This window comes from Pan troglodytes, chromosome 11, assembly GCF_028858775.2.
Source record: "Pan troglodytes isolate AG18354 chromosome 11, NHGRI_mPanTro3-v2.0_pri, whole genome shotgun sequence".
Taxonomy (NCBI): Eukaryota; Metazoa; Chordata; class Mammalia; order Primates; family Hominidae; genus Pan; species Pan troglodytes.
The window spans coordinates 48,901,600-48,923,248 of NC_072409.2; the positions used below are offsets into that span (position 1 = coordinate 48,901,600).

Genomic DNA, 21,649 nt, shown 5'->3' on the forward strand with positions numbered 1-21,649 from the left:
CATTATTTTGCAACTTGCCTTCTTACAAAGAACATTACCATTTTTAGATGCATTTGTGTAACCGCCTAAAGGGTTCTGTGGTAGACACATACCCTAAATTGTTCATTCTTCTGTGAATGGATATTTACATCATCCACTTTTTTACAATACAAACAGTGCAAATGTAACCATTCTTTTTGTCTCTCCTGGTGCACAGGTGCACATATCTGAGCACAGACTTGCTAGGTCACAGGGCATGTATACATTGAACTTTCCAAAGAAGCAGTGCCCAACCCCCAGCCATAGAATTATCTCCTCTTGAAAGACTAGATAGTAATATATGCTACCGACTAAATTATGCCTTCCTCTTCATTCTAATGTCGAAGCTGCACCCCTAGTGGGATGGTATTTGGAAAGTGGAGCCTTTGGGAGTGATGAAGGTTGGATGAGGTCACAATGGTAGGGTCCTCATGACAGGATCAGTGCCCTTATAAGATGAAGACACTTCCCCCCACCCCTGGGCGCATTGAGAAGGCAGCCGCTGCAACCCAGGAAGTGGGCCCTCACCAGGAACCAACCGTGCCAGCACCTTGATCTTGGACTTACAGTTTCCAAAAGTGAGAAAATACATTTCTGTTGTCTAAGGCACTCCATCTACAGTATTTTGTTATGGTGTGTGGTATTTTGTTATAAGTGTGAGCAGGCTAATACAATATACCTCTGCTATGAAACTGTATTTCATTGGTGATAACTAAAATTGTATTGTCTTAATTCAGAAATTTTCCCCAAAATATGTTGCAGTTTCCAATGCTATTTTCCATTTTTTAAATTTGTATTACCAATAATTTTCTGTAAGTTTTCCCCCAAGAGTATATGTCAAATGCTTTATTATATCTGGCTCATAATGTTGTTTTATGTTTTCTCATTGATGATTACAGTTTTTTTTATTTGAACTGTGAACATTATCAGGATAAAATATGTATTCAATGCTTTCAACTTTTAATGACTGACATGGTTTGAATATTTGTCTTCTCTAAAACTCATGTTGAAATTGAATCCTGGCTGGGTGAGGTGGCTCACACCTGTAATCCCAACACTTTGGGAGGCCAAGGCAGGTGGATCACCTGAGGTCAGGAGTTTGAGACCATGCTGGCCAACATGGCAAAACCCTGTCTCTACTAAAAATACAAAAATTAGCCGAGCGTGGTGATGCGTGCCTGTAGTCCCAGCTACCCGGAAGGCTGAGGCACAAGCATCGCTTGAACTCGGGAGATGGAGGTTGCAATGAGCCAAGATCGCACCACTGCACTCCAGCCTGGGCAACAGAGGGAGACTCCATCTCCAAAAAAAGAGTAAGAAAGAAATTTAATCCCTAATGTGGCATTACAGAGAGCTGGGGGCTTTAAAAGGTGATTGGGTCATGAAGGCAGGATTCATCTATTCATGGATTAATGGATTAATAGGTTAATGGATTAATGGGTTATGATGGGAGTGGGTCTGGTAGTTTTATAAGAAGACAGACCTGAGCTGGCACGCTCAGCCCTCTCACCATGTGATGTCCTGTGCCACCTCAGGACTCTGCAGAGTCCCCACCAGCAAGAGGCTCTCACCATACATGGCTCCTTGAGCTTCATCCTTCTCAGCCTCCATAAATATAAGCAATCAGTTCTTTTTCTTTCTATATTGCCCAGTTTCAGGTATTCTGTTATAAGCAACAGAAAATGGACTAAGACAATGACTTTCAAGTAACATTTGCATCCAACATTCATGTCATTAACAACAAAAATGAGCCACTCATTTTTCTTGAAATTAGCAATTTATTTCATTCCAGAAATAGATATCTGTTCTATTGTAAGGTACTACAGGTTATCCATTTTTCTTTACCTGTTGAGAATTCATTCCAAAAATTCTTCATCAGAAATGTACATCTCTTCTCAATACATTCAAAAAACATCACGTATTCCATCAGTGGCATCTGTTCCTAAGAAATAGACCTTCCTAGGAATCTTGTTCTTCAGGTTGCTGCCCCCTGTAACCTCAAGGTGCCAGGTGGTCGGGAGCGTGCCTTTGACCCTGATCTTGGGTCCTTTGCTTCCTTAATTTATTTTTTTATTTTGCTGGAGGGCGTCCAATAGCAGCTTCCTCAGAAAAGGTATCTACAAAGTGCGCTCCTCGGGAACTCACATGACTGAAAACGTCATTTTTGCATCCCCCTGGAGCACTCGCCCTTCAGGGTCTAGGGTCTAAGTGGAATGCTGTTTCCCCGGAATTGGGAAGTCATATTCTCACTGCATTCTAGCTTCCCGTGTTGCTGTTGGGAAGACAATTAGTCCTTAGCTTGGGTCCCATTTTTCTCACTGTGAGGCTTGATCTGAGTGTTTTGACGTTTCAGGATTTGTGTTTTACTGAAGGTCTTTTTCCTTTCATTTTGCAGGGGATTCAGTGAGTTTTTTTCAAACTGGAAACTCAAGTCCTTCTGTTCTAGGAGTTTTTCTGTTTTTTGTTTTTTGAGACAGTCTCGCTCTGTCGCCAGGCTGGAGTGCAGTGGCACAATCTAGGCTCACTGCAAGCTCCACCTCCCGTGTTCCAGTGATTCTCCTGCCTGAGCCTCCTGAGTAGTTGGGACTACAGGTGCATGCCACCACACCCAGCCAGTTTTTGTATTTTTAGTAGAGACGATGTTTCACCATGTTGGCCAGTCTGATCTCCTTCTCTTGACCTCATGATCCGCCCACCTCGGCCTCCCAAAGTGCTGGGATTACAGGCGTGAGCTACTGTGCAAGGCCTGTTCTAGGAATTTTTAAATGCATTTCTTTGATAATTTCCTCTTCTCTGTTTCCTTTCATCTCCATTAGAATTTGTTCACATCATGAAACTCCTGGGTTAATCCTCTAATGATCTTCACTTTCTTTCCTGTTTCCTTTCCATTTCCTTTCTCTTCTTCTTTTTTCTTTAAGACAAAGTCATACTCCGTCACCCAGGCTGGAGTACAGTGGCATGATCTCAGCTCACTGCAGCCTCCATCTCCACCATGCCTGGCTAATTTTTTTCATTCTCTTTTTTTTTTCCAAATGTAGAGACAAGGTCTCACTATGTTGCCAAGGCTGGTCTCGAACTCCTGGGCTCAAGCAATCCTCCCACCTTGATCTCCCAAAGTGTTGAGATTACAGGCGTGAGCCACGGCGCCCACGTCTCATTTTCTTTGTAAGTCTATCTTCTGGGAAGTATTTCCTATTCTTCCATCATTTCCAATACAATTTTCATTTCCATGTTCTTTTTCTTTTTTTAGTTTCCAAGACCTATTTTCATATTAAGAATGTTACCTTTTGTTTTTCCCCATTTTTATTTATTAGGGACAATATCTACATTTGGGAATACAAGTTATAATTTTCAGAAAAATTTATTTTTATTTTTACATTCTTTTTCTTTTCTCCCTTTCTCTTGAGTTTTCTCACTGTTCCTTCTGTTAACATTCGTTCTTCAAATGTCCAATTCTTGGCTGTCGGGTTTTAGAATTTGGTACTGAAAAGCTGGAGAGTCAGCTCCCAAAGTACTGGGATTACAGGCTGAGCCACCATGCCCAACCCAGCCCTTCATTTTCATACTTTGAATAATTTGCAATACTTCGCAATGAAATAATTTATTTTTCCTAAAATGAAAAGATACAACCTCTAATTTCAAAAAAAGCAAACGGCTTACATTTGTTGTTGGTAACCTAATGTTGGCTGTAGATTTTACTCACAAGTGTTATCACCAAAGATTGAAAGTGGTAAATACTTATTTTATCAGAATGGACAGTTGTAAAGTTTATGATTCAAATAAAGTTTCATCAGCATGAAACTGTGTAACAGCATTATGAATCAGCTACATACAATAAAGCATTTGGAAAAGTGCTTATCAAATAGTAAGTCAAACTAACATTTAGAAGATACTATCACAACTTAAGAATTTTACTGTATAGTTAAAAATAATTTGATATTTTCTGCCATAATACACTTAATAGAATGTTAATAATAGTATTGATGTCAGCATATCACTACATTCGAAGTTTATGGAATCAATTTCTTACAAAATATATATTTCACTGAAATAAGAAAACAATTTTGGTGAAAATATATAAACCAAGACAGTAAGAACTGAATAATAACCAATGAAGCTTCAACTCTTTGGCATAAAAATTTTAATCATTTACTTAAAATATAAAATCCAAGATTTTTTTTTTTTTTTTTTTTTTTTTGAGACGGAGTCTCGCTCTGTCACCCAGCCTGGAGTGCAGTGGCGCGATCTCGGCTCACCACAAGCTCTGCCTCCCGGGTTCACGCCATTCTCCTGCCTCAGCCTCCCGAGTAGCTGGGACTACAGGCGCCCGCCACCACGCCCGGCTATCTTTTTGTATTTTTAGTAGAGACGGGGTTTCACCATGTTAGCCAGGATGGTCTCAATCTCCTGACCTCGTGATCCGCCTGCCTCGGCCTCCCAAAGTGCTGGGATTACAGGCGTGAGCCACCGCGACCGGCCAAAATCTAAGATTTTTAAGATAACTTAATGGTTTCATGATGCTATATCTGAAAGGTATCATATTTTACTATCAGTGCACATAAAACATGGTTTCAATGAGAAATATTTACATACAGAAGTTATTTAGTCTTGTCTAGGTGGTGCAGTGTAATATTAACAGAGAAAACATGGTTTTCCAGCCAGAAGGTAAAAAACACTAGGTTGGCTTAATTTGTTACCAGCCACAACACTGGATTTTTTTTTTATCTCTGAAAACTGCAATAAAAATGATAAATCATCTCACTTACATTATGTCTTGTCTCGATAAACTTTATGTTTTCAACTAAATATCACATCATCCTCAGAGAGAATTAAGTAATATGGGTAGAAGGGAAATTAAAACACTGAAAAATGGAAAACATTTAGGCTCCAGGGTATGGCTGCAGACAGCTTGGGAACTTCCCTGGGCTTTTCAGTTTCACCTCAGTAGAAACTGTGAAGTGGAAGTCATTAAACATTGGAAAATGAAAACTTTTCTAGAGATTTGGCTTTATTTGAAGAAAGTTTCCATTGTTAAAGCTAATAATAGATTAAAATGAGGAATAGTAAAAAGTGACTGAACATATAAAACAAAATGAAAATGTTCATGAAAACAGAGCAGACTCTGTCACAGTACTGAAGGACTCTGATATTCCAATTGAAACAAAACAAATGGACATATCAATTCCGAGAGAAAATCTATTAGGTCGTCTGAATACATTTTACAAAAATTCGTGTGTTGTATGATGATAAGAGTGGAGAATACTTTGAATTTTTTTTTTTAAGAGATAGGGTTGCCGAGGCTGGACTTGAACTCCTGAGCTCAGGCGATCCTCCTGCCTCAACCTCCAGAGTTGTTGGGATTACAGGTTCACACCATCATGCCCAGCAAGAATACATTGAACCAAAAGTTTTCTCAAGTTACTGAAACATAAAATTTGGCTGAATGACAGATTGTGGGTTAAATGTGAGTTAATAAAATAATGCCAACTGAATAAATCTTTCATATCAATAAGCAATTTTCATGTACTTAATATGGTCTCCTCTGAATAGTGTTAGAGGAGCTAAGCTCTGTTGAATTCACTGCAGCTAGTTCAGCAGAATCTGAGCAAGGTGCCCTCTCATGAGCAATGCTGTGGAGATCAGAAGACCATCCAGGAGCAAACCCTCATCTACATAACGTGATGGTCATGAGAAGGCTCAGTGCAGCTTCGTACATTCAATCAAGGTTCAGACATGGGTCCCATTTAGTGACATCTGGAAGCAAACCAAGGATTGTGCCAATCATTTCAAAACTACATCAGATAATTAAAACATTCTTAGAATGTTTTACTAAATGATTTGCACTACTGATTTCATCACTTGACACAGTTTTTATATAGAATTCAGTTTATTTAGAAAATAAAAGAGAATGTATTTTTACTTTTGAGTTTATATATCAATCTATGCATCCTTTTGCATTGTCAAATGTGATGAAGTCCATACTTTTTCAGTCCCATGTCCTGCCGGCCCCTCTCGAAGTCAGGCCTGACCAAAACCCATCTCGAGAGTCATTTCTTCCTTCATACATCATCTGGGAGAAAATGCCATCAAGCAGGAAATGTGTGTCAGTGTGGCTTTTTAGTTACAAGCTGGGCAAACTGAATCTGGTGAACTTAAGACAAAAATTATTGGAAGGATTGTCGTAATGGAAAAGCTTGGCAGCCAGGCTATACTAGTCTGTCCTCACACTGCTAGTAAAGACACACCTGAGACTGGATAATTTGTAAAGGAAAGAGTTTAATTACTCACAGTTCAGCATGGCTGGAGAGGCCTCAGGGAACTTACAATCATGGTGGAAGGGGAAGTAAATATGTCCTTCTTCACATGGCAGCAGCAAGGAGAACTGCTGAGCAAAACAGGGCAAAGCCCCTTATAAAACCATCAGCTCTCATCACTCGCTATCATGAGAACAGCATGAGGGTAACCATCCCTATGATTAAATTACCTCCCAGCAGATCCCTCCCATGACACATGGGGATTATGGGAGCTACAATTCAAGATGAGATTTGGGTGTGGACAGAACCAAACCATATCACAGGTCTTGAGAAGTTTGGGGTCCTCAGCAGAAGGGTCCCATCAGTCATCTCTTGGGAACTTTCCACAGGAGGGCTCACTTCCCACCCTTCTCCGTTTTTGTGTGTCTCAGTTCAAGATGCAAATTTGTAAGAAAGAACCAGACTGGCCAGCTGTGGTTCCATGCTCACGCCTTTAGTTAGGGTGGTCTGTGTGCTCTGACCCTGAACTGGGAACAGGGCACTTCTCTTGCCCAAGGAAAGGTAAAGGGATGCTGAGCTCACTGTTCCAGGGAGGGCAGGGTTTTAGTGGCCCTGTGGGGACAGAGCAAGGGCTTGGTCCATAGATGTTGGAAAATTGTGACTGGAGTCATCATAGAAAGCCCAGGACCCTTGAAGGGCTACACAGTCAGTGGCAGAAGATACTAGAAAAAAAAATCCACCCACTGGTAAAGGGAGACAGCAAGAAAACATTTCTTTCTTGGTCTCAGCTCTCAGATGGAAATATTCCCTCTGGAAAGTTTATCATCTCAGATTTTAATATGGGTTTGGCCTTTGAATGTGTACTACCCACATCTTCTAGGAAACCTCAAGCCAAGAAATGAATGTCCCTGGTTTAGTGGCTCCCAAGAAACATGACAGAAGCAAACTCATAACGTCTCTGAAAGGAAGCACCTCAATCCAGGCCCCAGAGAGTTCCTAGAATAAAGTCCCACCAAATATGAGTCCACAATCCAAAATTACAAAATAGGTAATCCATGAGCTCCACAGGCAAGAGACCGCAAAAATGACAAACAGCAGAGGCCATCTCTCCCAAACTGCAGATCTTGGAACTACTAGATCCAGAATAGAAGGTAAGTTTGGGGAAAGAGATCAAAGAAGGAATTGAAACATGAAAAAGGAACAAAATGCTATGAAGAAAGTAATGACTATTCAGGTCAGGTATCAAATTCTTTTTCTGCTCAGCTGCTTTTAAGTTCTTTGTTCCAAAAAACTTGAAGCCAGACCTATAGAGTTATAATTGGTAATGCATTAAAATTATTTTTGACGATAGATCACTATGTGTTTATTTGACATGTCACAGAAGTAGTACAAAAATGTAGTGAATTATGTATATTTTACAAATCTATGCTTATCCATATATACTTACATATATGAACAAAGTGTGTTAGCGGGTATAGAGAAAGAGACAGAGACAGAGAGAGAGACAGCTAGAGATGGAGATAGAGATCCAAAATAAGGTTACAAACAATGGTAAAATCTATCATACTTCAGCAATAAAGTGCTCTTCTATTACAGATATCTGAACTAATTGAACTAAAAAAAAAAGCCCTGGCAGGGCATGGTGGCTTACACCTGTAACCCCAGCACTTTGGGAGGCCAAGGCGGGCAGATCACAAGGTCAAGAAATCGAGACCATCTGGCCAACATGGTGAAACCCCATCTCTACTAAAAATAACAAAATTAGCTGGGCGTGGTGGCATGCGCCTGTAGTCCCAGCTACTCAGGAGGCTGAGGCAGGAGAATTGCTTAAACCCAGGAGGCAGAGATTGCAGTGAGCTGAGATCGCACCACTGTACTCCAGCCTGGTGACAGAGTGAGACTCCATCTCAATAAATAAATAAATAAATAAAGCCCCATCCATGTCAAAAGAAATTAATTTTTAAAAATCTTTACTACTTGTGTTTAGAATTATTTCTCAAAATGTGTAATACATTTTTATTGTTTTGCTCTAATAATTGCACTACCAACTGAATCCAGGAAAAAATATCTATATTTTTAATTTTGGAACATACAATCATGAGGAATTTTATTTCAATTTCTATTGAACTATTGCATATGTTCCTGTATTAGTTTCTTAAGGCTGCCATACCAAATGACCACAAAATTTGTGGCTTAAAACAACAGAAATTTATCTACTCGAAGTTCTGGAGGCCAGAAGTCTGAAATCAAGATGGCAGCAGGGCCACTTGATTTCACTCCTCTGAAAGCTCCAGGGGAGAACCTTCCCTTGGCTCTTCCAGCCTCCAGTGGCTGAGGCATCCCTTGGCTTGTGGCCACATCACTCCAATCCCTGCCTCTGTCTTGATGTGTCTGTCCTCCCTTAGTGTATGCCTCTGTTTCTCAACTCTCCCCCTCCTTTCTCTTATAAGGACACTAGTTATTAAATTAAGCGGTCCCCCTAATCTAGTATGATCTCATCTTGAGATCCTTAGCTTAATTACATCTGCAAAGACTCTATTTATAAATAAGGTCACATTCACTGGTAACAGGGGTTAGGACTCGAACATGTCTTTTGGTGGGACACAGTTCAACCCACTATAGTTTCCAAGCATAAAAAATATGTCATTTAGGACACAATTTTGTGAGAAAATCAGGATAGAAATATGAGTTCAAGAAGGAAATTAATGGTGTAAATATGTAAAATTTGTACACATGTAAAAATTTTAAATATGTAAAATGACTTAATGAGGTAAAATTTCTGACGATTAATTTTATGGATTTTTTTTTGGTCAGGTCCAGTGGCTCATACCTGTAATCCCAACACTCTGAGAGGCCAAAGCAGGAGGATTGCTTGAGACCAGGAGTTGGACATCAGCCTGGGCAACATAGTGAGACCCCATCACTACAAAAAAAGTTTTAACTAGCCAGGCCCTGGTGATGTACACCTGTAGTCCCAGCTACTTGGGAGGCCAAAGCAGGAGGCTAACTTGAACCCAGGAGGTTGAAGTTACAGTGCACTGTGATTGCGCCACTACATTCCAACCTGAGCAACAGAGTGAAAGCTGGTCTCTTAATAAATAAATAAATAAATAAATAAATAAATAAATAAATAAAATTAATGTATGGCTTTTTAAAGGGAAGATGATGAGGGTCAACTTTACTCCATACTGGAAATTACATTCTTCATAACTATATAAGCTTATGAGGACATTTGTAGTTATTAACTTTATAATATATAATGCAGTACATAATTTTTCACAATTCTTATAGGGAATATGAAAGAAAACAAGTCTTGAGAGTTGTTTTCTGTTTTTTTTTTTTTTGAGACAGAGTTTCGCTCTTGTTGCCCAGGCTGGGGTGCAGTGGTGTGATCTCAGCTCACTGCAACCTCTGCCTCCCAGGTTCAAGTGATCCTCCTGCCTCAGCCTCCCAAGTAGCTGGGATTACAGGCACCTGCCACCACCCCTGGCTAATTTTTAGTAGAGATGGGGTTTCACTGCATTGGCCAGGCTGGTCTCGAACTCCTGACCTCAGATGATCCACCCACCTTGGCCTCCCAAAGTCCTGGGATTACAGGCGTGAGCCACCGCGCTGGCCTTAAAGAAAAAACTCTTTCCTGCCATGGGAAGTCTGGGGCCTCCAAAGGTGAGTCAGGAGCTCCTGTGAGAGGAGGGGGAAGCACCTGGGCTCAGGGTGAGGGAGAGGGCGCGGGGAGAAAGAAGTCCCGCCCAGGACCCTGGCGCACCCATTCTCCAGCTTCAGGGGACTGCACCCTAAATAGGGGCTGGTGGTGGAAGGGGGCACCAATATGCCAGTCTCTGGCCTCAACCAAAAAAGGGTCTGTTTTGCTTTTTGTTTTTAACCAACATTTTTATCCCCTTCTCCTATGCTTCATCCTCCTGTGCGTGGCTCTGTCCCAGCCTCCAAACAAAGCTGGCTCTGCAGGCTCCAGACCGGCTGCGATGGGCCGACATCATGGAGCAGAAAATTACCACCAAGAGCTTCGTGACATCACCATCGTAGATCAGCGGGAAGTAACCAGGGCCTCAGACCAACAGAGCCAGCTGTCAGCCACCAGACGCTAGCTGGAGGCTTGCCCCTGCCATCATCTAGAGCTCCCTCTGGCCACAGCATCAAAAATGGCAGGTAAGAAGCACTCTCCTTTGCCGTCTTCTGAATGGCTGGCTGTCAGTATTTACCACTTTCTCTTCCCTTGGCCTCCGAGACACCCTACTTCTCAGAGGCCACGGTTCCCCGTGATCGATCACCCAGTCCGTGCAGTGTGGAGCCGCATACTGGTGCATGCTTAGGACAAGAGTCCTGTGGGGACCCAGCACAGCCCTAGCCACCTGAGACAGACCGAGGCTACTTTGCAGTGGCCTCTCCTCCATTCTGGTCATTTCCCCGGGTGTCCTCTGCAGTCCTGGGTCGGTTCTCCACATTAGAGATGCAAAAATGCCAAAAGAGACGCACATGCAGGGCCTGTGCTGACCAAGATCAGAGAGATCATTCCCTTATTCCCCATTCAACAAAAATTAGGGTGAACCACATGAACCACTGTGCGGGGGACAACAAAAGATCAGATATTGGCAATTTTCAATCTAATCGTATTTATTGAGCCCCTCCATGTCCCCCGCACGTTTCCAGTGCTGAACATTGTGAAAGGAAATTAAATCTTGAGACCCCAAACTCATTAAGCCAAAGGGAGAAGTCAAGCTGGGACCTGGATCACGCAAACCTCCCTCCCCCTTTTGGCTCCTAAATAAGATGGCTACAAGGTGAAAAGCTACACGCCTCCCCTGTATTTTGCCCACAAGGAAATTCTTAGTGAGCTGCAAGATCTTTTAAGGTGTTTCTGTTAACATTTCACGATGGCCACGTAAATTCAAAGCTTATCATTACAGACGCAGTCACCCCCGGCCCACCAGACACAAATGCATATGGGATTGTTTTGCTGCCCCATTTTGTCTAAGTTATCTTATGTAAAATGCAGATTCCCTGCATTTTTCCCCTGACCCATTTGTCAATGTCATCTTATGTAAAAAATGCAGATTCAGTGAGCCAGACAAAATCATGAATGACTATTTTTCCCTACCCGCCTCTTACATGAAAACCGTGTGCTTCTCAATATCCCGCCCTTTCCCCTTTAAATTTGGAGCCCTCAAAATCATCTTCGGAGCAAGGTATCGACCTGTCTCCCTGGCATGTCCTTAACTTTGTCAAATAAACCACCTAAAATGATTGAGACTTCTCTCGTCATTTTTCTCAATTGACAACACAAAGCAGCGAACCCAGGTCCCTGACCTCGTGCAGGTTCTTCAGCTCCAGGGGCACGGGCAGTGGACTGATGTGAAGTCATTTTGTTCATGGTGGAAAAGCCATTCTCTTCCCAGCTCTCAGGCCGTGGGACAATGTCATAAGAATGGCCCGTTCAAGCTTGTGTGGGGTGTGTGTGTGCGCGTGCACGTGCATAGGTGTGCTGAGGGTCTTGGGTGTGGGTGGTGGTCTTGCCCTTGGCATACTAACATTCCCATCACACTAATACTCTGACTGCTACATCTTGTCATCTTCAATGCTTGTCCCTAACATCTCTTTCTGTCATTGAGATGCAATGTGACCAACAAACATTGAATCAGGACTGACAATGTCAGAAAAAGACAAGTTAGACCACACATATATAATACTTCTAATAATTAAACTATTCACTTTGGGGGAAATAAAAACCTAATTACATATATTAAAAGAAAGGCAAGCTGGCCCAGGAATAATGTAAAACAGTTATTTATTAATGGTAGGTTTCACTGGCGAGGTGACAGTTTCCCTAATTGTTCTGTTTAGCCTCATAACTAATATTTTAATGCTTTTTAAAATTTTTGATTATTGTAACAACCCCTAAGCAAGTAACTACAGAGGAAAGAAATTGTCACAGAAGAGGCCAAGAAAAATAGGAGTAAGTTAATCTGGAATCTAAATATTGTAGACAGACCACAACGTGGTTAATCTTTAGCTTGACCTCCTCTCTGGGGAACCAAACAGAATGTAGTGAAGTGGAAAAGACAATTTCTTAAACTGATAACTGTGGCCTTAAAGAATTCTGTAACTATGACACCCAAGTCATACCCAGTCTTTTTTAAAGCCTTTCTCCAGCTCCTGGGGCCCTTTGCAAATTGTTCATTAACTCCCCAGGGTTGCACAGTGCTGGAAGGAACAAGAGCTATTATAGCACGTCAGCATCTGAGGCTGGCCAACTTACAGGCCTTGGAGAGCCCAAATTTCATCAGGAAGGGAGGGCGCCAGGGAGCCAAGTGCAAGGAAGCCCTTCCAAGGAGGGTTGATGGAGCCATCATCCTATGACCACGGCATGGTGGGCAGCCCCGGGAGCCTGGGAGGGGAGGAAGGCACAACTCTGGACCCGGGTGTTCCAGGCTGGGCTGTTGGAGATGGGCCCTGAGCTCCCTGCATCAAGCCCCATCCCTGATAAGAGCAAGCAGCCTCTATAAATGCTAGTTGAATGATGGAGTTGGATTCTATAATAACTCGGGCACTTCCCGTAGCACAAAACCAGATGTCCCAGGACAAAACTTTGGGGACCATGAGGGTTGCAGGCGCTGAGGAGTCCCTCGGGCAACCAAAAGCAACACCACTGAGAAGCAGTGATGAGGGAAGTGACTGCTAAAAACACATCCACACACACCTAAGATCTGGGAAAATACTGGCTATGAGGGTGGTAGCCCCATGCAATTACTGAGCCCTAGAAATGTGGCGAGTGTCACTGAAGAACTGAATTCTAAATTTTAATTGAATAAAATTTCAATAGCACATACAATCTGTGGCTGTCAAATTGGACCATGTAGCTCTGGGGCAATGGCAAGCCACCAAGCATGTAGAGCAGGAAGATGACACTATCAGATCTGCATTTGACACCGTCTGATCTGCACAAAACGTCTGGTTTTGTGCCATGGGAAGTGCCCAAGTTTTTTGTGTTTTTAACAAAAGGTAGAAATCAAAATTGCATTTGCAATATGATCTACATTTTGACAATTTTTTTTTCTTTTTTTGAGATGGAGTCTCGCTCTGTCGCCCAGACTGGAGTGCAGTGGCATGATCTCGGCTCACTGCAACCTCCACCTCCCAGGTTCAAGCAATTCTCCTGCCTCAGTCTCCTGAGTAGCTGGGACTACAGGTGCCCGCCACCATGCGCAGCTAATTTTTGTATTTTTAGTAGAGATGGGGTTTCACCATGTTGGCCATGATGGTCTCCATCTCTTGACCTCGTGATCCACCCTCCTCACCCTCCCAAAGTGCTGGGATTACAGGCGTGAGCCACCGCGCCCAGCCTTGACAATTTTATATACATTCATACTTACATACACATGAACTGAACAGTTTGGGAAGAACTCCAGAAAATATCATAGTAGGTTAAAACTGTTATGGGGCTATAAAGTTTTTTGCATTTTATGTTTTTCTCTATTTTCCATGTATACTACAACAAGCATAATATACATTTTTCATAAAATAATAAATATCTTTATTTTTCTAAAATTATACTGCCCACTTTTAAAAGCATTTAATTACTACCATCAAAAACATGAAAATGACCCAAATGTCCAGCTACCTGTAAATGGATAAACAAATTGTGGCACATCCATAAACAAAAGACCACCCGGCAGTGAAAATAAATGGATCACCAGCACACACAACATGGATGAGTTTCAGAAACATCACGCTAATATAACATTTACATGGACTATTCCTGGAAATGTGTGCAGGAGCAAGTCAAGAGTTTTGGTTTTGTCTTTTTTAAGAGCATCTAATAGGACTCGTACATCTGATTGCAACTATCTGAGCACATTGCCAATTTTGAACAGGAATCCAAAAAAAAATAGGAAGTTTGGGTTTTACTGAGTATTTTTCTTATTTATTTATTTATTTATTTATTCATTTATTGAGACAGGGTCTTGCTCTGTCGCCCAGGCTGGAGTGCAGTGGTGCAATCTCAGCTCACTGCGACCTTTGCCTCTGGGACTCAAGTGATCCTCCCACCTCAGCCTCCTGAGCAGCTAGGACCACAAGTGCACACCACCGTGACCAGCTAATTTTTGTATTTTTTGTAGAGATGGGTTTTTGCCATGTTGCCCAGGCTGGTCTTGCACTCCTGAACTCAAGAGATCCTCCTGCCTCAGCCTCCCAAACTGCTGGAATTACAGATGTGAGCTACCACGCCGTGCCCAGGCATTTTTCTTTCCTGTTCATGTTGCATTTCCATACTGATGCATCACAAGTGAAATTCCTCCTAACTTTCTTAGAAATTCTGGCAGCCCAGGCCTTTCCTTGGAGCCCTGCAGCTGCACGTCTAGACAGCCTGTTCCTCCCGAGTACTGGGCACCCACTCTGAAAGGGACAGGGAACGCCACCAACTTTGTCCTTCTCATATCAGCAGCCTGAGAAGGAGTCCTGCCAGCTCCCTTCCCTGCCCACTATCAGAGGCCACCACTATTCTGACTCCCTAAGATCTCTTGAATCTTTCCGAGTTCATGCAGCCATTATTTACCCCCAGCACCACTGTGGCAACATCTCCACAGGTCCTTACACTGTCCGCATGGAGCCACAGTGAGTGACAAATAACAGTAACAAATGCAGATCCGATGGTGTCATCTTCCTGGTCTACATTCTTGGTGACCTGCCGTTGTGCTACAGCTATGAAGCTCAACTTGGCAGCCACAGGTTGCATGTGCTATTGAAATTTTATTTAATTAAAATTTAAAATTCAGTTTCTTGGTCACACTAACCACATTTCCAGGGCTCAGTAGTTATATGCGGCTACCACACTGGTCACTACAGATACAGAGGTTTTCTCTCTGTGCAGCAAGTTCTGCTGGACGATGCCGAATTGAAACATAAAGCAAGACCTTGAACTGGCCCTCGAGGCCTAACAGCACGCCCAGCCTCACCTTGCCCAGTGTTCCCTCACACGCCACCCTCCCATTGCTCCAGTCCTGGCATCCCAGAGTCCCTTCCACCTCGGGGTCTTTACACATGCTGCTCCCTGCACCAGGAGCCCCACCTCTGCCCTCTGTCCCCACACACCTACCTCATCTAGCTGATTCCCCTTCTCTGGTAGAATTCAGAATTCACTGGTCAGAGATTTCCCTGCCTTCCCAGATGAGGTCAAATCCCCTTGTAGAGCAATCTAATGGCTCCTATACTTATGGTTTAAAGCACTTTAATGATGAGAGCATTGTTGTAGTTTAAATAGTGAAGGGTATCATTCATTGCTTAGAGTGTCTTTTCCTAACAAGAATGGAAGCTCTAGGATAGCAGGTGTCTCATCCGTCTTGGACAACACCCAAACCAGTGCAGTACCTGGGACATAGTAGGAGGTAAATACATATTTGTTGAATAAATGAATGAGTTTAGAGGCTGATTCAAACAACGTGAGTATCATAAGAGTATTAACACCTAACAAAGAAGGGTTTCCTCCATTCTAAACTCAGAGTAGTTGAAGCTGTGAATTAAATAATGTTTTGACTATCTGCTGTCCACTTCATGTGGGATTTGCTGCAAGGACAGGGAAGGGGCCAGAGATAACAGCTTAGGTGGAGAGAACCTGCTGAGCAGCTGCCTGTGAATTGGAGAATGTAGCCAGTCCAAAGCTTTCCCCAAAAGCCTGGGTAGTGAGGGACGTTTGGCTGTTAACACCAGAGGCAAGAGCAAGCCTCTGCTGAAGGCAGGCTATGATCACAGGCCTTTAATAGGCATTGCATTCAATAGAATCTTACACTTTTATACATTAGTGCAAAAGACTGAATGTGCCTCCTCTCCCCAAACCATATGTTGAAACCCTAACCTGAAATGTGATCGTATTAGGAGCAGAGCCTCTGGGAGGTGATTGGGTCATGAAGGTGGAGCCCTCATGAACAGGATTAGTGCCCTTATAAAAGAGTCCCCAGAGAATTCACTAGCTCTCTACTCTCCATCACGTGAGAACGCAGCAAGAAGGCATCATGGTAAACCAGATGCAGCCCTCACCAGACACCATACCTGCTGGTGCCTTGATCTTGGACTTCCCAGCCTCCAGAACTGTGAGAAATACATTTCTGTTGTCTGTCAGCCACTCAGCCTATAGTATTTTATAGCATCCTGAACTAACACAGCGATACATACTGTACTGAGTTCAGAGGAAATGATAGACTGTCTTGGATTTGCTTCAATGTGAACAGATATCTATAGGAAAAAAATAAACTTCGTCCCCTGCCTATACATACACAAAGAGAAATATGGAATGGATTACAAACCCAAAATAAAAACTAAAGCTATAAATCTTCTAGAAGAGAACATGGGCCAGCTTCACAGGAAAAAGCAAAAACCACAAGAGAAACTATTGGTAAGTCACTTTCATGAAAATATAAAACTATTATTCATTAAAATACACCATTTAGAAAATGAGGAGGCAAGCCACCTATCCGGAGAAAACATGCAACTCATCCAGGGTTGATTCGCATTACTGGTGGTAGTTACAGTCTGTGAAGTGCCTCTGTCCAGGGTTGATTCTCATTACTGGTGGTAGTTACAGTCCGTGAAGTGCCTCAGCACCAATTTAGTGAACACCAAACCACGGTTCTTAGGGAAGGGAAGGTTCCTATGAGCCTCTGGTGATAACATTGTCATCAACCCATCAATGCATAACCTTGTTTGATGTGTGTTTCTATTGAAAGATGCTTTATTTGATCAGCACTGTTGATTCCTTTACATTGAACTCGCAGCCAACACACCTGAACGAAGCTTCTCTAACACACCAGTTTTCTCCATACGGCGCAGCACAGCCTTCTTGCACTTTGGAGCCCCAGACAGCGCTTCAGCACCATGCCGGGGCTGTTACAAACTATGAGATCCCCAACAAAATGCACAGAAACGTGAAAAAATGGGGCACTAAATGGACCGTAAAAAGGACACTCACCGTCCCTGTGGGAGCTGCAGCAAGAAGGTGGGGAGTTGCCCTGTCCATCCCAGCTGGGGCCACACATGTCAGACAACTCCAATGTCTCAGGGCTCTGTGTGTGCCCACGAATGGCCACAAAATCGTCCACAGTATTGACTTAGGGGTTATAAGTACATTTTATCAAGTAAATGAATTCAGAAATATGGAATCCACGAAGAATAAGGATCAACTATGACAAAGAATTGGCATCAAAAATATATAAAGGCTGGGTGTGGTGACTCACACCTGTAATCCCAGCACTTTGAGAGGCCGAGGCAGGTGGATCACGAGGTCAGGAGTTTGTGACCAGGCTGACCAACATGGTGAAACCCTGTCTCTACTAAAAAATACAAAAATTAGCCAGGCGTGGTGGTGGGTGCCTGTAATCCCAGCTACTCGGGAGGCTGAGGCAAAAGAATACCTTGAACCCAGGAGGCGGAGGTTGCAGTGAGCCAAGATCATGCCATTGCACTCCAGCCTGGTTGACAGAGTGAGACTCCATCTCAAAAAGCAACAACAAATTTATATATATATATGTATATATGTGTGTATGTATGTATGTGTGTGTATGTGTATATATATATATAGAAGTTATACAACTCAATAACAAAAAGACCAACAACGAATTTTTTTTAATGAGCAAAAGATTTGAACACATTCTTCACAAAGGAATGAACACCCTTGGCCAATAAGCACATGAAGAAAGGCTCAGCACGGTTCACCTACAGGAACGTGCAGATTCAAACCACATGAAGGTACCACGGCACACCCACGAGAGTGACCGGAGTGTGAATGTGCAACAGCGCTCAGCATCGGTGAGGTTGTGGTGGGTTATTGTAGGACCCCCACACGCGGTTATCGGGAATGGGAAATGGTCACTGCTCTCAAGAGACTTCCCAGCAATTTCCTGTACAAGGTACAAGTAAACATTAGTCACATCTGATAGAGCAAGTCCACTCCTAGTGCTTACCCAAGAGAAATGGAAGTCCTCTCTCTCTCTCTCTCTCTCTCACACACACACACACACACACACACAGACTTGCACACAAAGTTTCATAGCAGCTTTGTTCCCAGTAGCCCCACAATGGAAACAGCCCAAGTCCAGGGCAGTCTATGGTCTATGATCCCCTCCCCCTGGGCCACTGCAACCTGTGTTGCAGCTCACCCACCCTAGAGAGCAAAGGTGGGGAAGTGCTGGGTGCTGCAGGTGACATCACAACAGAGTCTGAGCTGGGGATGACACACCCCCTCTGCCGAGTCAGAACACCCCCACCGGGCCAGCCAGTACCTTCCACGCCAGAAAGCACTCCACCTCCACCACCTCCCAGCTGACCTTCCAGGTGAGGGATGCCAGGCTGACCCCTGGTCCTGGAGCTGTCCACCCTTGTGCCTCATTCAAATCCCATCTGTCCTTCCAGGACCACCTCCTCCAGGAAGTCGACTCGCTGACCCCAAGCCACCTCTGACCTGCCCGTAGCAGGCATGTCTGCTCCCTCCTAATCATGTCTGTCCTGCACAGCTGGGGTTTCCTTGGTTTCATTTTAACTAACATTAACTGACCACATCTTAGGCCCCAGACTCTAAGCTAAACACTTGAAGTGCATTTCCTTATTTAATCCTCTCACAACCTGCCACATGGCATTAGGGTCCTTATCTTACAGAGGAGGAAACTGAGGTGAAGGGAGGCAAGGCAGACGTGTCCCTAGTCAGCCAGCTGTTTCATCAAGATTCAAACCCAAGTCAGGGAGGGAGGAGGAGCAGGTGCCCCGAGGGAAGGGGGAAGCTGCTGCCAGAACTGGGGTAGGGGCAGAGGCAGGTGGCATCAGGGGCTCTCAGCCAAACTCAGCTCCCCAGGGGGACAGAGGCACACCTGGAGGGCTTGGCGGGAACATCAGTAGCGTGCCCAAGGGCACCCACTTCCCAGGGCTACTCCTGCATGGGCAGGGCACGCCAGCAACAGCAGCCTGGAGGCGTGGGGACCAGTGACCCTTCTTCAAATTGCCAGGCCTCAGTGTTCCTCGAAAACCCCAGAGGGGCCTGTGGTCGTCCTGGAAAGCCAAGAGCTGCTGGACCAAACTTATTTGATCTCAAAAAGAGAAGAAATGTGTAATTTCCAGCCCTGAAAGGTTGTGGAGCACACCCACAAACACCTGTCATAGCTGTGTGAGTATCTTTACTTTTCAGGCATGCATGGTTCACTTCGTTTCTTCACTGAGACTTGACGGAGGGCCTTGGTATGTCAGGAACATCTTTAGTGTCTGGGGAACAGAGGTGAAAAAGACATGAGGTGCCCACTTGTGCAGCTGACACACAATAAACACAAACAAGAGAAATATCAGGGAGTAGCCACTGAAATGCAGAAAGTTAGGGAGTGGACACACAGTCAGGACAGTCAGGACACACCAGCTCCTATGGGTGGAACAGTCCCCAGGGTGTCTTGGGGTTTCCACGTGAAGGAGCAGGGAAGTGCTCGGCGAGTTCCCTCAGGCTAGCAGGGCCTGTCCCAGGAAGTAGGAGGGCAGGGAACTGGGGAGGAGGCCAAAGGAGAGGCCGGCAGATGCGGACGGCCTTGGAGTCCATTTCCAGCACCTTGGCAGGCTATCAGAGGGTTTCAGCAGGAGAATGGTAAGACTTGACTTGGGTTTTTCAAAAATCCCTGAGCATTTTCAAGAATGCCTGAGCTGTTTTAGAGACTGGATTTGGGAGTGGGGAGCAGGAGTGGACTCAAGGGCCAGGTGGGGCCTCCTACAGTGTCCAGGGAGACAGAGGGTGGTGGCCCAGGGAAATGTGGGGACAGATGGGGTCAGGACACATTTCGGAGTTAGGGAACAAGATATACTGAGGGATTGGAGAGAGGAATCAAGGATGACTCCTGGGCAGAGGTGGAGTGGACGCCCACTCACCAGCGACTCAGGCTGAGCGGGGCTCTGCCCTCCTCGCCTCCCTGCAGCTTCTGGGTGGAGAGGCTCTTTCTCCCTGCTCTCCCCTTCTTTCCACTCTTCTGAAAACACAGCTCAGCTTGCATCTGGTTGCATGCAACAGAAATGGATTCTGGCCCACTTCCAGAAGAAAAGGGTGTGATGGAAAGAAGTGGGTTGGGGTCAGGCTCAGAAACCCCAAGAGAAGCTCCTGGGGAAGGGAGGGGCTAGGGCTGCTGGGGTCCCTGAAGCAATTGCTGATGAAGGATCCCTTCTGCTGTGGAGGTAAATCTCCAAGAAAGGTCTGAAGTCCTCAAATGGCTTACTGGAAATCCACACTTCCCAGAAAGTCCAACTGGCCAAGCAGGATGTCCTGTTGTGACAGGACTTTTCACCCACAGTCTCACTCACCAAGATTAATGGTGAGAAGCATCCTGTGCAAGAAGTCAGAAGAGGGAGCAGAGGCTGGGGCCACCAAAGCTCGCAGTACAACCCGCTCTCGACTCTATTTTCAGATGTTTTGGGTGTGAGTCCTGGCTCCAGAGTTGTGTGATGTGGCCAGATTACTTATCTTCCCTGTGCCTCAGTCCCCCATCTGGGAACATGGAGATAACAGCAATGTCTACTTGATAGAGATGTTACAAGAATTGAGTGTAAAATAGAAGAGTTTCTGGTATCGGATCAATGCTCAATACGTGTCCTTGTTATTACTAATTATTGTATAACTATGATTCCTCTTGGACAAGCAGGGACAGAGGATCTTAGGGGAAGGAAGCCAAGTAGGGGAGTCAGAGGCCACGTGAATTCCCTCAATGCAGAGGGTCCACCATGTGCCTGCTCAATGGGGAACTGACCCATGACTGTCTTTAGGGATGGGTGGGAACCTAGAATGCAAGTTCTCACTGAAACAATCTCTGGGCCAGTGAGTTTCTGGAGCAGCCAGCACACACCTGCCTAATTCGTGTTAGAGCTAAGCTCTACTTATTACAGCCCATTTCTGTGGCCAGCATTCTCAGGTGCTTCTGTGGCAAGGTGCTCACTCAGCACCTGCCACACAGTGGCAGAGAAGGTAAGAAACCTGGACTCGCACCACCCCCCAGAGCGGAAACAAGGCTCCCTGCCTCTCTGGTATCCCAGGGCTCCAAGCAGGAGTGCAGAGCTGGAGGAGGAGTGAGCAGGTCCCAAGGCTAGGGTGAAGAGGGCTTCCGGAGAAGTGGACAGCAGGGTAGGGGCTGCAGGAAGGACACAGGGCTGAGAGGGTGGCTGCAAGACAGCACAGGGCAGTGCAGAGAAGGAGATGGAGGCTGCCTGGGCTCTCTGGGAGGGAAGGAGATGGTGGTGGGGCGGGCCTGGGGGCAGCTGCAGCCCTGTCACACCTGTAGAGATGAACAAAGAAAACCACTTTAGTTTGTTAACGTTTGAAGGCGTCCTCAAGATGAAAAAGAGTTAAGAGTTACTAT

General features: G+C 44.5%; 1 long non-coding RNA gene across 2 annotated transcripts; it reads left to right on the top strand.

Annotated features, from left to right (window-relative positions):
* Positions 1-18,517: 18,517 nt before the first annotated feature.
* Positions 18,518-20,870, top strand: LOC107976868 (uncharacterized). 2 transcript variants are annotated; one of them, XR_008537120.1, is made up of 3 exons: positions 18,518-18,611; positions 19,277-19,434; positions 20,705-20,870. It is a non-coding gene; the product is annotated as an uncharacterized LOC107976868 (long non-coding RNA). The 2 variants fall into 2 exon arrangements; XR_001721154.3 differs by having other exon boundaries at positions 18,518-19,434.
* The last annotated feature ends 779 nt before the right edge of the window (positions 20,871-21,649 follow it).